This window comes from Netta rufina (assembly GCF_964035555.1).
Source record: "Netta rufina genome assembly, chromosome: 2".
Classification (NCBI taxonomy): Eukaryota; Metazoa; Chordata; class Aves; order Anseriformes; family Anatidae; genus Netta; species Netta rufina.
Window position 1 is genome coordinate 65,039,378 of NC_140124.1, and position 17,117 is coordinate 65,056,494.

The window sequence follows — 17,117 nt, forward strand, 5'->3', positions numbered from 1 at the left end:
ATATATTCTTGAATTCTCTTTTTTGTTTAATACCTTCTTTGAATACATCGTGGTATTCTATATTTTAGTTAGCAAATGCACATTCTCTAATACTACTAATCACAGATACCTGCTTCTTTATTATATACCACCATTCTGAAGTCAGCAGAGCAGGAAGATGACTGAAATTAATGTGAAACTAGGTGAATATGTTATGTGCAATGGTGAATTGAGGGAAATCCTCTCTTTGTCACGTATTTTCTATTATTTTCTGAAACTACTTGGTACATCAGTAACGAGAAGACTTGCATCATAGGCCTGATTAATTTTCAGTGTGCTGTAAGACTTCTTGCTTGGATTGGTAGTGCAAGCTTGCTGCTGGGAAGAAAGACTGGATGAAGAAGGCATTCAGAAGGGTTTTCTTGTCTGTTTTGTCATGGGTTGTACTTATTTATTTATTTATTTAAATTTTATTTATTTATTTTTTAGTCCTTCACAATAAAGCAGAGAGATATTATAGAGACAGGTTAAGGAGAGTGAGTACAGGGGCTTTCTCTTGCCTCATTTGTGTGACTTTTTTATCTTACCGGGAGCAAGCATACAGCAGCTAGCAAGCACTGGGCATCTTTCCTATTTTATACAACTAGATCCTCTAGTGAGAGAAGGACAGGGGAGGATGTAAGGCATGCCCACAGAAAGTTGATCAGAAAGCCTTGATAGATGGTCTTGCTTTGCTAGCAGGAGCTGAAGAGTCAAATAACATGCCACAGGAACTGAAGTTTATCTTTACTCCCAGCAGGTGCTTTTAAGGCAGCTGTTTCAGAGCTAGACACCAACGTCTTCTACAGCATTGCAATTGGTTACATGTTCATTTATTTTTATGTATTCTATAAACAAAATGATATAATGAATGTGTGGAGACAATTGCATATTTCTGTCTGAGTACTTTCATAGATGTGCTGCTAATCAAATTTGTGATCTTCCTAAAGCATAGGTAGTAGTTCAGAGCCTGGGGAAGTTTGACTTTATACATCTTTTGAGAAGAACTGAAGCAACACTGCAACTTCATGAGAGTTGAGTTTGAGGGGAGTCAAAGGCCTTTCTTGATTGTTTTTTTTTTTTGTTTGTTTGTTTGTTTTGGTCTTGTTTTTATATTTTTATGAATAAAACCTGTGCACACTGAAGTTCTCCTCTCAGTAATACAGTAATATAAATTTTGTCATCCTTCACATGGGTGCTATGTAAATACTGAAATGAAATAATTAAACATGCAAGAAGACACACTCATCATTTGCATTTTCTGCTGCAAAGCTGAGTTGTCTCTACAGTGAGAAATTTTAGTAGTGGTTCTCTAATTTAAATATTTCTCCTCACTTTGTGTTGGTGTTACCAGACTGGCTCCTGTATATTTTGTGGAGTAAAAAAAGTAAAAATAGTAAGATAACAATAAGGTAACTGCATATAGTTAGTGATTAGTGTGGTTGATTTGTTATGCCTTGCTGTTTTCTGTCAGTGCAAGGTGTTTTTTTTTTGTTTTTGTTTTTTTTTCTTTTGTTTTGTTTGTTTTGTTTTGTTTTATCCCCTGTGGCTCTCAGCCTGATATCAGATCAATAATATTTACTATTCTTTGTTGCTTGTTCACCCATAATCTTTCTATTTCAATTGTGATGGTTCTGTTCTTTGGCAGTAGTGCTATGTTTTTATTTACTTCAGTGTTGGTGTAATCGTCCACAGTCACTGAGGCTAAAATTATAACACAGTCTTGTAAATAGATGGTCCTGGTTTTCTGTGAATCAGAAGTAGGCAAACCAGGCAGATCTGGCAAAATTAGGTGGGTGATCAGTTGGAGTTGCTTGGCATACATGCTCTTTACTGGGTTGTGGTAGTACAGCTTTGTGTACTTCACCTCTACCGTAGAAGCTCTACAGGCTACTACAGTTGGCTTCTGGGATACTAATTATTATAATTTGCTTTTAGAGTAAATTTACTGCACATGCTAGTGGTTTGTTTTCTCATGGACAATCTATTTTTAATCTTGTATTTCAGACTTCATGTATCTGAGTGAGCAAAGAGGAAGATTGGACTGTTATGAGGGTTGAACCTTTAATGTTTTGCTCTGTATGATTTCTGTGTCATGTCTGCAGTTTGCTTTTTGAAAAGAAACAGCACAGGAGAGCTTATTAGAGCTTAGAAAGCCAAATGTTTGTTTGTGAGATAGGCCTCTTTACACAAACAGTTGTGTAAATGAGATTGAATGCACTAGCAGTAAATGGAAACAAAAAGCAACAATCTTCCAGATCATCCAGGTGCACTATGGTCTCCTCCACTGTGGGCAAAATATATTCCCACATTGGTTTTGTTTTTACAGTACTGTTATATTTATCAGTGTGCTAGCCCATTTGTTCCAGGTCAGGACTGCTGTGAAGTAAGAATGTTTTTAAAAGTAAAATAATAATTTACAAGAAAAAAGTGATGGATTTTCTTACTGCTTGGAGCAGTTCCTAACTTGTTATGTTTTATCCATGTGGACAGATTGAAGGATAGGTGCTGCGCTGATACTGAATTTACTCTTCAGAAGAACTGTAAAGGGGGAAAAAAGAAGGGTGGGAAAGCGGGCAGGGGTTGAAGGGGTTCAGTGAGGCAGGAAACTCAGTGCTGATACTCTACCTACTTTGCTTCAGAAGGCCATGGGCTAAGCCACATAAGCAGTATTTCTATAAACGTTTAATGACAGAAGTTCCCATCCCCATATTGAATACTAAATCAGCTATGTGTGGGGTGGTATTTTCATGGTAAACTATGGAAACTTGCATGGGGCAGGGGTGGAAAATGTTTCTGTGGGGATGAGGGCATGGGTCTGCTTGGTTTAAACAACTGGTCTTAATCATCTGGGAAAACAGAATTACAAGGAAAAATTACTGACCTTCTGGTACCACATGGACATGTCGTCATAAGCATGTTAAGCAACTAGTACGTTACGTGGGGTCACCAGGACAGCATGAGAGGAGTGTTGTCAGTTGAATGTCACTCACAGGCAGAACACAGTGCCATGTTGTGCCTGATACTGTATGTCATAGCTAGCTGGTGAAAATCAGCTTTGCTGTTACAATGCAGTTACATTTTCAGCTGTGGTAAAGATGAATTTCACTAATCCATGATCAAATCTCCAGTATTGCTTTATTTGCAGAAAACATTACACATATGTGCTTACTGGAAGGCCTTCTATATTCTGGTTGTTCTGATCTCCTTTTACCCATAATTGGTAAGGGCCTAGAATAGGGCCTTGTGTGGAAGAAGATGAAACCTTTTAAATCAGGTGTTGCTTTTTTTATATACTTTTTCCTCTCTGTCCCTTTCACACTGTAGCTCATTGGAGCATGAGTAGGACTGTGAAGAGGCTTCTTAGGGTACAGATTCTCATACCTGACAAAACTGAGAAACCAGTTCGATGCTTTTTCTTGTGAGACTACAGTAGGCTTCAGTGTATGCACAGTATGTGTCATGGGTCTTGTAGTGGATAAAATATTATACTCCTCCTAACCTCTGTTAATAGAAATATTGTCCATATGAGTCATATCAAACAGGCGAAATACCAAGTTTGACATTTGGGTAGCTATCTGTTGATTCGGCTTATCAGTTCTTGTTCCTTCTTCCTGTGGCAGATCATCAAATACCTGAATAAAAACAAAACAAAGCTATCCTTCTTCCCTCCTCCCCTCCAGTCCAAACAAAGCCATTTTAAAGCTGTTTTCCTGGGGAGAGGGGAGTAGGAGATTGGTCTCGTCTTCTCCACAGGCTTCAGAGTTCCAGCAAGTGGACTGCTGATCAATACCTGTTGTCAGAAGGGATTTTCTAAGGTCAGTCTGCCTGCCCTTTGCCCCAGTGAACAGCATGGGCAGACCACAAAAAGCATTCCTGTCCAGAATTCTGATATTTTGTAGCAGGTAGTCACAGTTCTGCTTCCTGTGCCTGCTCATTAACTCCTCAAGGGATCTGGTGAAGGAGGCTGTAACATACCACTTCATATCTGTTTCTTCCCATTAGCTCCAAGAGCAAGGCCCCATGCAGTGCTAAGGAAAATGGTTAGCACTTATTTGTGGGCTGTCCTGACAAATGTGTTCTCTACTTATGGTTAAAAAAAAAAAGCTTGGAACAATTTAGTCCTTTGAGGAAGGATGATGATCTTTGCTATTCTCAAGTTAACACAGCTGCACACTTCTCCAATGCAAGGCTGTACTGAGCTGTCACAAGCTTAGCACTCATCTATCTAAATTTATTTTTGAGCACAATGAATGATTCATCAGAATTGTAGCTGCAACTTAATATGTTATTTTGCTACTGCTTTGGCTTTTAAGACAAAATTAAATATATCTAGGGTAGTACCACTGTTTCATGGACGTAAAGGTTCAGTAACGAGATTAAGAGCAAGACATTTTTATTTATAGATTATCACTAAATTTGCTACATAATGTTCCAAAATGCAAAGAAACCTTTTTTCTGAGGTAATGCAGGTTGACAGAGTTAAGAGTCATCATTAACTTCATCTGTTTACTAGATGCTATATACTGTTATTTTGTAGCCCTCTCTAAACAGTGATACTTCATGTTTTAACAGAAAGCCCTTAACAGTATTCTTGGGTCAGGATAAGTTGCTTATCAAGAAATAGTTAATGACCTGGATGAATTCTGAATAAAAGACAGATAATGGATAATGGTTGCGTTGGCTGCAATGTCAGTAAGGACTTTAAAATGCATTTAGAAACTGGCACTTGTCATTAATTTCAAGAAACATTGATCCCATGTGCTGCTTGCAGTCAAATTATGCTGTATTTGGAATTATGCAAGGAAGTAGGTATCTCAGCAGTGATACAACATGGCTGTTAATGTGCAGTGCAGCGGTGTTGAGTTGGGATTCTGCAGCTCTTCTTTCTGTGGTTTGCTCTAACAAAGCTCTAGCAGCTCCCTGCTCTAACAGCTGATGGTCCTAGTTCAAAGAGCGGATTGGTTCCGCTGGCTCAGCAATGGTACCTGCTCCACCTACAATCAGAGAATGTGACTGCAGCTGACTGCAGGGTAGGATCTAGCCTGTGCTTTACTGAAGAGAAATCAGGGCTCTGGAAAGAGTCTAGAGTTAGTAGCAAAGAGCTTTTAGTTGCTGAAGTTACAGGTTTAGGCCCATATTTATGTAGCCTAATTAAGAATTAAATACCACTGTATTTCTAAAAAGAGCAGCCTATGCATAAGTATCTCTAAAAGCAGCTTTGTACCACTCACTTGGACATGCTCACTTGTGCTCTCCATTGCTCTTGACTGTAGTGGTAGCCCACAATGTCTGTTGTTGTTATTTGAATGCCATTTGGTTGCTCTAGGGAATGTGTGGCCAGAACTGCTCAACAAGCTGGCAAATACAGGACCTCATTCCCCAAGCTGTCTTTCTTGAATTTTGTGCCAAGTGTTTTAATACAGACAATTCCAAATAGGAATTTTGTATTCTGTTTTAATTGTGTTTACAAATGCAACTTTGTCTGAGAGGAAATGCTAGTGAACAAAGGGTGAATAAATATGAGATGATCTTTATGAAATGGTGCAAAAAGGAAGAAGCCTAATTTTAGTGAATTTTAGAGATGCTTGTTCGATCTGTGCCAATTTTGAATGGTCTGTTGGCATGCATTTAATAAAAAGAGAGTTTTTGCCAAGAGTTTATAAAATTTATTGCAAGCTTTTTGTGGTAATTTGGTCATTGTCACGGGTGATGACTAGTCAAATTAACAGCCATAGTTTAGCTAAAAGGAGTGAGCATGCCTAGTGGTAATGAATGGCAATAATGTAAAACCAATATTTAATCTTCAGTATCTTCTGTATGAGGAGTCTAAGGTGTTAAATGTAACTTAACATTAGGATTAATCTCTCACCTGAGCAGCCCTGCACTGGCAGCCAGGGATGTTCTCTTGAGTATGGAGTATTGTCTATATAATTTCTATACAATCTAATCATGGTGAAAATAGTTGTTGAAAATATTATATATTGTCTTTTGCAGAGAAAGTGTTTCAGTTTTTTTTCTGAAGAAACAAGATTATTAATCTTTTTTAATATGCTACTCAGCTTTTATTTATTGGAAACTTATTTATTAGAGCTCATTGTTAGTTCATGGGAAAAATGCACAAATGTTCATGAGATAGTATATGGAATCTGATGAGGGAAGAGGTTGTTGAAGAAGTCACATAATCAGTGTTAAAGGTTTTAAGGATGGGTTATTCAAGGCTCTATCTGAATACCATCAGTTTCTAGATCCCGCTTTGGGCATGAAGATGAACCTTCTGGACCTCTTGAGTTCTGTCTCCCATTGTCCCCTGAACTCCAACCTTTTGATCCCATGGAGGTCTTTAAAAGATGTTTAGATGTAGATCTTAGTGATATGTTTTAGTGGAAGACCGGTTAGTGTTAGGTCAGAGGTTGGACTCGGTGATCTGGGAGGTCTCTTCCAACCTAGATGATTTGGTGATTCTGTGATCCTTTAGAGGTTACCTGGATCTGGGCAAACATTGTGTTGAAAGTTGAGCTTGTCTGCTGTGGGTTTGTCATCTGTTTATCTCTATACCGGAACAAAATGCTAATATGTGAACCAAAAATTATAATTTTCTAGTCTCCACTCAGCACTGCTGGGTGGATAATTTTCCTAAGAGAGGGAAAAACCCATCTTCTAGCATGTAATCACTGGGAACATTCAGCCTTTTGGTAAAGGAAACTTGTTTTCTTAGTAGAAAGATGGAAAGGTTGTCTGACCTCATGGACACTAAATGAAGCAGACTGCTGGAGAATAATTCTTCCAGTGAGATGCCTAATTTTTTTTGAGCAACCAGGGAGGTTATTAGAGAGATGCACCAAATAGCTTGATTAGTGTATGTGTTGGTAGTGTATGGGCTATCTAAAGTAGTAAATAAGGTTTTATGAAAGGGAAATAAGTAACTTATACAGAATCTGATGTTCCTGAAGATGAAAACTGAAAACGATAGTACTTGCAAAGATGACCTTCTGGGAAATCAGTTGTTACAGTGCTGGGGAGAATGTTGAAGAGCACATGTGTCAGGTCCCAGACAGCTGAATTTCAGGGCTTTTTTCCAGAGGAGGAAGTTCTGGACAAGGCATCTGCACTTTGGAAGGGTGATTAGATCCAAAGCTGGAAAAGCCAAATAAATACTGTGGAGTGGGGATCCAGCTACTGGATCCTCGTAACTTCATGGGCTTGTTTTTTATGATGTCTAATAACTGTTACTGTAGTGCATGAAATAAAATAGAGATTGCTGCTGCAATTACAGAAGTGATTAAAAGGCCTATATCTGGTGTAATGCATCAAGGTTCAGTGGATACATTGTATGAAACCTATGGTTTTTTTGAAGGAGTGTTTTTATCTAGTTCGGGGATAAAACCTCGATTTAAAAAAAAAAAAAAAAAAAGCTTTATGGGTCAAAGTCTTGTTCAACTTACAGTACTTATTTACACAGGACCTAAGTCTACTTTATTTGTTGGTTTCTCTATTAAGGTGTTACTATAGTAATAAAACTTTCAATATTTACTTAAGTTACAGTAAAATATAAATAAACATGAAAACAAGTGACACATATTGTAACTGATTACTTAATCTCCTTACTAGAATTCTTGATACATAAATGCTCAAAATCCATTTCCATGAAATGTTCACCAACTGGAAGCAGCAAGTACCAAGTTTAGTTGTGGAAGAAGTGGTATATTTAAAATGCATTTTTTTTGATGCTAGATGGGACTTTTTTTTTTTTTATGAGTTTCTATAGCAACATGTTGTAGACCTGTCCTGTGGCACATTAATCTGTTTATGGATCTGTCTGAAGCTGTATGGCTTCCTATCTTAAATATACTTGCCTTTGGTTTTCAAGAAAATCAGAAAGTGCTCATCATTATGAAGTTTGTCAATTTGAAATATTTATGAAACCATCATATCTGGAAAAGTAAAAGACTTCCCTCTACCTACAAAACAGTAACCATTCTTAAAAAGTACTTCCATATTTTAGAGATAATATATTTAAGGAAAGTAATATTGTCCTTAAAATGTATTCACTGATGTTTCAGTTCAGAGCAACTACTGTGGTGAATCAAGGGACAATCATTGCCTTTGTTAACTTTTATTTTTTGCAACAATTTGAACTTTTATTATTTTGTGATAAGACTCAAAGAATCTCCATTCTGTTGTTCATAGAAAAGCCCTGGTCTTTTCTTGTGGCCCATTCTTCTGCCTTTGGTTGACAGCAGAACCAAGAACACATGTAAGTAGTCGCCCAGGGAGATGTCAGAGTGGAAGAGACATGATGTTGAGTTGCTTTCATGCACTCAAATCAGAGTAGGGCTGTCTCCTCTTGACAGTGGTCTTAGCTGTGAAAAGATGAATTTTGAATATTTCTTAACATATCCTTTCCAAAGCCTATGAGTAACTGAAAGCCTGTCAGAATGTGCATGGCAAATAAATGAGTAGGGTGTAGAAGAAACACCTAAAGAAGGTAAAACCAGTGTATTAGAATGAGCGAAACAAGTGATTTATGTCACTGTTCACTATGCTGAAGATTAGGGAGAGTGTGACAGGATCTTCCCCAAGGTATTGATCAGTGGAGGTGAAAGTGAATTTTAACAAATTTGACATGGTGACTTTGTTTTTGCCTAACACTTCATCCTTCAAGTTTTTTACAACTTTTAGTTGTCACATGCAGCTTCTTACTTAATGCTCTGTGTTAGAAATGAGCTTTGGAATGAATGGAACACCAGTTCTTAGAAACCTGTCCTGATTCTAGGAACCTATGTCATGAGAAGTTCATGGAAAGACAGCTGCTTTGGAAGTTAAAGTTTGATAGAACTGATCGATTCTTCACCATTCTACCACATTTCAAAATGAACTGTTACAAGCTGTGATCTGCTTGCTTTCCAGAAATCTCACAACATTTAGTTATGGGGAAGCTCAATTTTTATTGTTTGTAAACATGTTCTGTGTTTATGTGAGTTTGAAGGACTGCTAGACAACTTTGGGAACAGTACAGAGCTGACCAGAGTAAGGGGTATATTAAAGGGAGATTATCTTTTTTTTTTTTTTTTTTTTTTTTTTACAAATGGCAAAATTCTCAGCATTTTCTTTCTAAACAAAATTGGTGAATATTTTTGCCTAAATGAAAAATGTGGCATACATGTTTTGACATTTGTGATTTTCCCACACACTTCAACGCTTTCAAAATGTTGTTTCAGAAATGTCTTCAGAGATGCTTTGTTACTGTAGGTACATTTGTTGGTTGAACACATGAAATAAAATGTATTGGCTTTTGATACCTTTGTGAAAATTATTTTTTTTAAATAGCATAAACTAACACTTTGATCTACACACTTGTAGTATTTTAGACATGCAAACATCAGCTGTTGTATCAGCTGAGGATGGTATGAAAATTAATGTATCACAAAACATTGTTGTAATGGGTACTACCTGAGTATATGTTTCTACCCCATGATAAATGTAAGGTAATTGTAATTTACCCATGAGGGATAAGGTATGGAGCTTCATGTTTACTTTGGGGTAGGAGTATGCGTATGGACAGTTACTATAGATTAATACTTCTCATTGTAATTGAACTTAGAGTAATTTGTTAATATACTATTAATCATATTTGCAGATGGTGTGGAACCACAGATGTGGTAACCTCTGTGTCTGAGGCTACAAAAAGTCTTCGAACTGCATATCAAATAAGATTGTGAAACGGCCTGTTCCTTTATATTTGTCAGGAATTAATTATTACTGGTCAATATATTTGCTTATGTTTCTGTCTTTATTACTTTCATTCTTTGATTCTCCTGTTAGTTATGACTTATCTGCTTTCAGGAAAACTTTGTGAACTCAAATGGGCTTTATTTTTCTGTTTCCTTTATGGTACTTACTAAAATTTAAAATACTAAAATAATCTTACTATTTTTACTCTTGACTACTATCCAAATTCAATGAAGAAAAATACATAAATCTCTATACAAATAAAAGCAAAAAAATGTATAAAGTCAAAAAGAACATAGCAGAGAAGCTTGTTAGAGGTGGCAGAGATTTAAGCAAACTTTCTGCTGTTCAGAAACACTTTGAGTGAGATGGAACAACAATCTCTATCACTTGGCTTCTGTAACATTGTCAATGATGTTTGCTGATGACATGCCAATGGCATGTTCTCTTCTCCCCCTACACCCGTTATTTTTCATGAATGCATCAAGACTTTTGGGTTTTGCTCTGAGCATAACACTAGAAAGTATGGAACCATTGCATATCAATAGAATGCCTGTTCATTAACAGGAGGGTGGTTCTGTACTATTGCCACTATCATAGTTTTTACGGTTTTGAATCTGCACGAAGTGATGAGTTTCTGATCTCCCTCTTTTTTTCTTACTTTTCTTTATAACTATAATTAAAAATAAAAGTGTGCTTTGAGAAGGAATTTTGAAAATATGTTTAATTTTAAGGTCTTTGTAACTGCATCTAGGCTGTAAAGCATCCTGGAAGGAAACCTGTGGCTATCTTTCTTGGTCACACAGAAGAATGAAACTGTCTTTGGAATTAATGTTGCTTTATTTGATGGGAAGATGTTAACTGTGATTATACATCTTGAAAACTTCATTTTAATGGGTTATGAACTAATAGGAAAACAGACAAATACTTCTATGACAGACGCATAGTATCTCATTAGATAGGAGGCTGTAATCTAAATGATACTGTCACTAGTGAAGAAATCTATTTCAAGCTGTAAGATATCATTTGAAGTTTCTATATGCCTCATAAATATTTAATGTTGCTTTTTGACTATTCTGCTATTACAGGTAGAGGCACTTAGTCGGAGTAGAATGTAAGTTTACATTTCAAGTATAGTTAATTAGACATCTAGATGAAGACAAATTTCATTTTACCATTAATTAAAATTACTGTGAATTTATCATAGTTTCCCCTTTCATATTTTACCCATTCCTGCTCTTGAAAACATTTCTTTAATGATAACATAAAACCTAGTTACCCAGTGAACAGCTTTGTTCTGTGATAGACAGTTAAGTCTGTGTGAAAGCAAGAGTGGATTTAAGTTCAAAACAGAACTCTTAAGCAGTTTATATATCAGTCTAGAGCTAGTGGATTGTCTGTGCTTTACCAGGCACAGTACAGTAGCCTAATGGTTGGTTTTCCTTCTGCTATCTGGACTTTCATTTCTTTTGCCATTTAAAATTTCATTGCTAGTTTTATATCTAACTTTGTATAATCAGCACAACAACACTGTCAAAGTGCCTTCACAACAACACTGTCAGCTAGGGCCTTCAGAGTGCTACAACAGGTAAGAAAATGGAAGAGGACAGACAGCCTTGGGAATAAGAGATTTATAGCAAGTCAAACGTGCACCTTGGTTTGTGTAAACATAGGCTTGACTTTGCATCTTTGGAGAGCTAAAACTTGAAATTTGAAAAACTACTTCAGAGTCTCTCAAGCAGCTCACTTTCAGACAGACATTTAGATTGAGTTAATGTTAGTACACTTAGAATAGTGTAAAATAGTCTTTTGGATGGCACATCGGTGAGCCAGCTGTAACAGGTTTTCCTGGCTTAGAGTAATCTAGTAGTCTGTAAGTAACTTCTGGAAAATGTACTTCTAATGTTTTGTATTGGGTTTAAGCAGGAACAATCTTTAAATTCTTCACATTTTCAGTACACTTAATTCAGTTGCAGACTGTTAGTTTTATTTTGTTGTGTTCAGAATATAAATAAGTATGGAAAAGGTGAAAATTGGGTGAGAATTAAGGGCTGGGCTGGAATGGGGGACACTGTTGGGGGGGTGTATTACGGGTCACCAGATCAGGAGGAGGAGGTCGATGAGGCCTTCTACAAGCAGCTGGTAGTAGCCTCACGATCACGAGCACTGGTTCTCACGAGGGACTTCAATTTTCCAGATGTTTGTTGGGTTAGCAACTCGGCCAGGCATGCGCAGTCCAAACAGTTCCTACAATTCATTGAAGATGATTTTCTGACACAGGTGGTGGAGGAGCCAACGAGGCAGGGCGTGCTCCTGGACCTTGTCCTTACTAACAGGGATGGGCTTGTTAGGGATGTGAAGGTTGGGGGCAGCTTGGGATGCAGCAACCATGAGATGGTGGAGTTCAAGATAGAACTTGGTGGAAGAAGTAAGGCTAAAAGCAGGATTGCAACCCTGGACTTTTGGAGAGCCAACTTTGACCTCTTCCAGAACCTGCTTGGGAGTTGCAGGTTCTGGAAGGTTCTTGGGAGAACCTGCATGGGTTAGGTTGCTAGAAAGCAAGGGTGCATGTGAGAGCTGGGCTACATTTAAGCAGCACTTCTTCCAAGCCCAGGATAGGTGCATCCCTAAGAGTAGGAAGTTGGGGAAGGGGGGCAGGAAACCTGCATGGATGAGCAAGGAGCTCATTGATAAGATCAAAAGAAGAGGAAGGTCTATGAAATGTGGAAAAAGGGGCTGTCCTCTTGGGAGGAGTATAGAAATGTTGTCAGGGCCTGCAGGGACACGACAAGGAAAGCTAAAGAGCCCACCTAGAGATGTGGCTTGCAAAAGAGATAAAAGATGATAAGAAGGTTTTTTTAAAGTATGTAAACAGTAAAAGGAAGACTAGGGATAATGTGGGTCCCTTGCTGAACGAGGTGGGTGTCCTGGTAATGGGAGATGCTGAGAAGGCAGAAATGCTGAATGCTTTCTTTGCTTCAGTCTTTGGTTCAAGGACTTCCCCCCGGGACTTCTCGACCCTGGAGGGAGGAGAAAGACTCTGGGAAGTGGAGATATCCCCCCTTGTTGACAAGGGAGTGGTTTGGGAGCGTCTGAGTGGGCACAATGCACACAAATGGGTCCTGATGGGATGCATCCACGTGTGCTAAGGGAGTTGGCAGAGGTGATCACTCAACCGCTCTCTATCATCTTTGAAAGGTCCTGGAGAACAGGAGAGGTGCCTGAAGATTGGAGGAGAGCCAAGATTGAAGATTGGAGGAGAGCCAAAAAGTCTTCAAGAAGGGCAAGAAGGAGGATCCGAGAAACTACAGAACAGTCAGTCTCACCTCTGTCCCTGGAAAGGTATTGGAACAGCTTGTTCTGGATGCCATCTCCAAGCAATTGGAAAAGAAGGTTATGAGGAGTAGTCAGCATGGATTTACCAAGGGGAAGTCGTGCTCAACCAACCTCGTTGCCTTCTATGATGGCATCTCCAGCTGTGTAGATGGGGGGAGAGTGGTAGATGTCATCTACCTTGACTTTAGCAAGGCTTTTGATACTGTCTCCCATGACATCCTGCTAGCAAAGCTGAGAAAGTGTGGGATAGACAAGTGGACAGCAAGGTGGGTTGAGAACTGGCTGACTAGCCGAGCTCAGAGGGTGGTGATCAGCGGCTCAGAGTCCAGCTGGAGACTTGTGACTAGCGGTATTCCCCAGGGGTTGGTGCTGGGTCCAGTCTTGTTCAACATCTTCATCGACAACCTTGATGAGGGAATAGTGTCTGCCCTCAGCAAGTATATGCCGACGACACAAAGCTGGGAGGAGTGGCTGACGTGCCAGAAGGCTGTGCTGCCATTCAGCGAGACCTGGACCGGCTGGAGAGATGGGCAGGAAGAAACCAAATGAGATTTAATACGAGCAAGTATAGAGTCCTGCATCTGGGAAGGAACAACCACATGTATCAGTACAGGCTGGGGGACGACCTGCTGGAGAGGAGCTCTGCGGAGAAGGACCTGGGGGTCCTGGTGGACAACAGGTTGACCATGAGCCAGCAGTGTGCCCTGGTGGCCAAGAGGGCTAATGGGATCCTGGCGTGCATTAAAAGGAGTGTGGCCAGCAGGTCAAGGGAAGTGATCCTCCCCCTCTACTCTGCCCTGGTCAGGCCTCACTTGGAGTACTGTGTCCAATTCTGGGCTCCCTGGTACAAGAAAGACTGGCTTCTCCTCGAAAGAGTCCAGCGGAGGGCCACAAAGATGATATGGGACCTCGAGCATCTTTCTTATGAGGAAATGCTGAGAGACCTGGATCTGTTCAGCCTGGAGAAAAGAAGACTGAGATGGGATCTCAACGTGTATAAATACCTGAGGTGTGGGAGACAGAGGGATTTGGTCAACCTCTTTTCAGTGGTTTGTGGGGACAGGACAAGGAGTAATGGCTGCAAGATAGAGCACAGGAAGTTCCGCACCAACATGCGAAAGAACGTCTTCATGGTGAGGGTGATGGAGCACTGGAACAGGCTGCCCAGGGAGGTTGTGGAGTCTCCTTCTCTGGAGATATTCAAGGCCCATCTGGATGCCTAGCTGGGTAGCCTGCTCTAAGGAACCTGCTTTGGCAGGGGGGTTGGACCCAGTGATTTTTTGAGGTCCCTTCCAACCTCTTCAGTGCTGTGATTTTGTGAAAATACATATTTTTTTCTTTCAAAAAAACAAACTAACAAAAAACCCCCACACTATTCTAGTTCTTAGCACAGTCCATGAGGCTCTAAGAGCGTTCACCTGGTCAGCAATTCTCTCAAATTTCATTTGTCTTTAATCAGTTGAGGAAGCAGCTCAAGCGCTCTAAAGACTTTCTGCCCTTTGGTTATGTAAAAACATGCAGAAGCTTATTTAATCAATTTAGGACTCAGTTTGAAGAAGAAGACAGCAACTGTATCATCATCTGATAAGAGAAATTCACTTTGTTTACTTTTTTTGTAGTGCTTTATTTTGATCTACTTGTCCCTGATTAAGTTGATAGCATTGGCACATTGTATGACATGTATGTTGCTTGAAAATTCCCCCCACTCCCAGGCATGATGTATCTGTGTTAAGTAAGGTGTGCCTCAGAGGCAGTACTGACCTCTACTGGGAATGACAATTGAAGCTGTTGGGGTTCAGCAGTTGTGTTGTCTTGCAGTAGACCACTTAGCAACAACAGCCCAACACCACCTTTGAATAAATCAGCAGAGAGGGCAGTGTTGCAGGAGGAGAATGTGACTGTCTGGTATCATCCCTTTCAGCAGAAATGATGATCTTTGTATGATCAGAAATGATATCTCAGTATTGCAGAGATTGATGTTTTAGCATCAGTAATTAACATGCGCATTAAGTACTACTAGCATGTTGAGCAATGCATAATTGTAGCATGTGTGAACAGGGAGGTATTTTGGAAAAAGCTATGATGCTTTTTTGATTCAGAGGGGGGAAAAAGTCTAATCCCAGTATTTACCAAATGCCGCAGAAGAGTAACTTCAGAAATTTGGCAGAACATTTCAGTGTGTCTTTGTCTCCATATTTAACACTGTCAATACGGTAGTGTTTACCCTTGATTTGTAAAATTCTGAAGCAAACAACACTTTCTAATGGTAATTGAGATTATCTGAAACAACGAAGATTAGGAAAAGAGAGGGAATCCTGCAGTAAGAAAGAATATCACAGAAGCTACTGTTATCCAGTGAAATCAGAGGCTGATGTTCATTTTTTCTTATGTTTTCATGATTTTGCTGCTTCTAGTATGACTTATGAATCTAGCTCAGTTAGCCTTGCATGGATAAAACTTCTCTTCAGTATTATAAATTTTTTCTTCACTTATAAGCAAACACCTTCAACTTTAGGTAGCAGCGGATAGCACAGAGGACTTAAAGTCAAGGCTTAGCCTCTGTCTTCTGAATAGTAAAAACTAAATAATGAAGCCCTAAGTCTTCCGCATTTTGGGAACCTGGTCATATTTCCCATCCTACATTGTACATGTGTCATGTAGTAAACCAGATTGACACAGTTTGTTGTTGAGATGCTAATGGATATTAGCTTTTGTGAAGCTGTCAGAAATCATGTGACAGAAATCGCAAGCACTGTTTTTTTTATTATTTTTTATTTTTTGGTATGCTTCCAATCTTGGAAAAACAAACAGGTTCTCCACAGATAATCTGCAGCTAGAAAATGTGTCACAGATTACCAGCAGTTAAATTTGAATGGTGCCATGTTCTGAGTAAAACATCACCAGATATCTTATGTTTGAATATGTTAAAACCATTTATGATTATGGCTTTTGGGGGGATTCGGGAAGTCAGAAGAAAAGCTTGAGGATACGAAGAGCTTCACAGGCCTCTCTTTTTCTATTTGAGTGATTTTTCTTAGGGGACAGATAAATTCTTGACCTTTATTGTTAGTGAGGGGTCTGGTCTTCCCTGAAAACGTGAAATTTAATAAAGGGTTGAGTAAATAATACCTTTGTTCCTTTACATCTCTTAATAGTTGCCAGTAGAGCTCCTTGGCTATAGATCAAAAACTATGAAACCTATTTCAGAAGGACCCACATTACTTGCACATTTTCTAATGAGTTGTACTGACTTCAGAGGTAACTGTCTGGTAACAGTGGAGCACAGACTTTTTCTGTGTTAATAATAAGCCTGTGACTACATAATAAATTTTACTGGTTCATTTGAACCATTACTTCCATTTAAAATACTCTCTGTAGCAGAGAGAGGAACCTAAATTAGAAAGCTGAGTTAAAAATAAATAAGCATGAAACAGGGAATCATAATGGGATGATTTGCCTATCCTCTCTCATTGTGTAGAGTCATGTAGATCTCAAAATCAAGGTACAGTGGTACATGTCATAAATGTCTTGGAAGATTTTGATTTTAGGGATCTTAGTTCTCTATAGAAGATTTCAGAGGAAGCCTTATCTATTCAAGTGTTGAATAGATGTATGTCCTGATACGTACATGGGTATACATACTGTAACAATTCTCTCTTTTTCAACTCCTTTTGTTTTAAAGTATTTCACTGCTTTGCAAAGCTTTAAACTGTGGTAACATTTTCTTACCTGGCTTGTGAGCTGTTATTGACTAATTTGTATTCATCGCACATAATAGCCTTCCTGGAAAAATATTTAAGGTTTGCTTTAATGGGTAAGCAAATATTTAGAAGATTGTACATACTGTTACAATTTTAGAGCTGGAGACAGTAAATAATCTATTTCTATGGCCATAATAAACCACAGCATTGTTCATTACAGAACATTTGAGTTATATAATTACTGTCTCTGTTATTGATCTCAGAAAAGGCAATGTAAATACATTTTTAAACAAAGCTCACACTTGGCACTGATAGTATGTTAATAAAAGC

The 17,117-nt window shown here is 38.8% G+C and overlaps 1 protein-coding gene across 1 annotated transcript in view; it reads left to right on the forward strand.

The window, feature by feature from the left end:
* Positions 1 to 17,117, forward strand: part of MYRIP (myosin VIIA and Rab interacting protein) — a 207,621-nt gene that overhangs the window by 12,995 nt on the left and 177,509 nt on the right. The window lies entirely within an intron of this gene.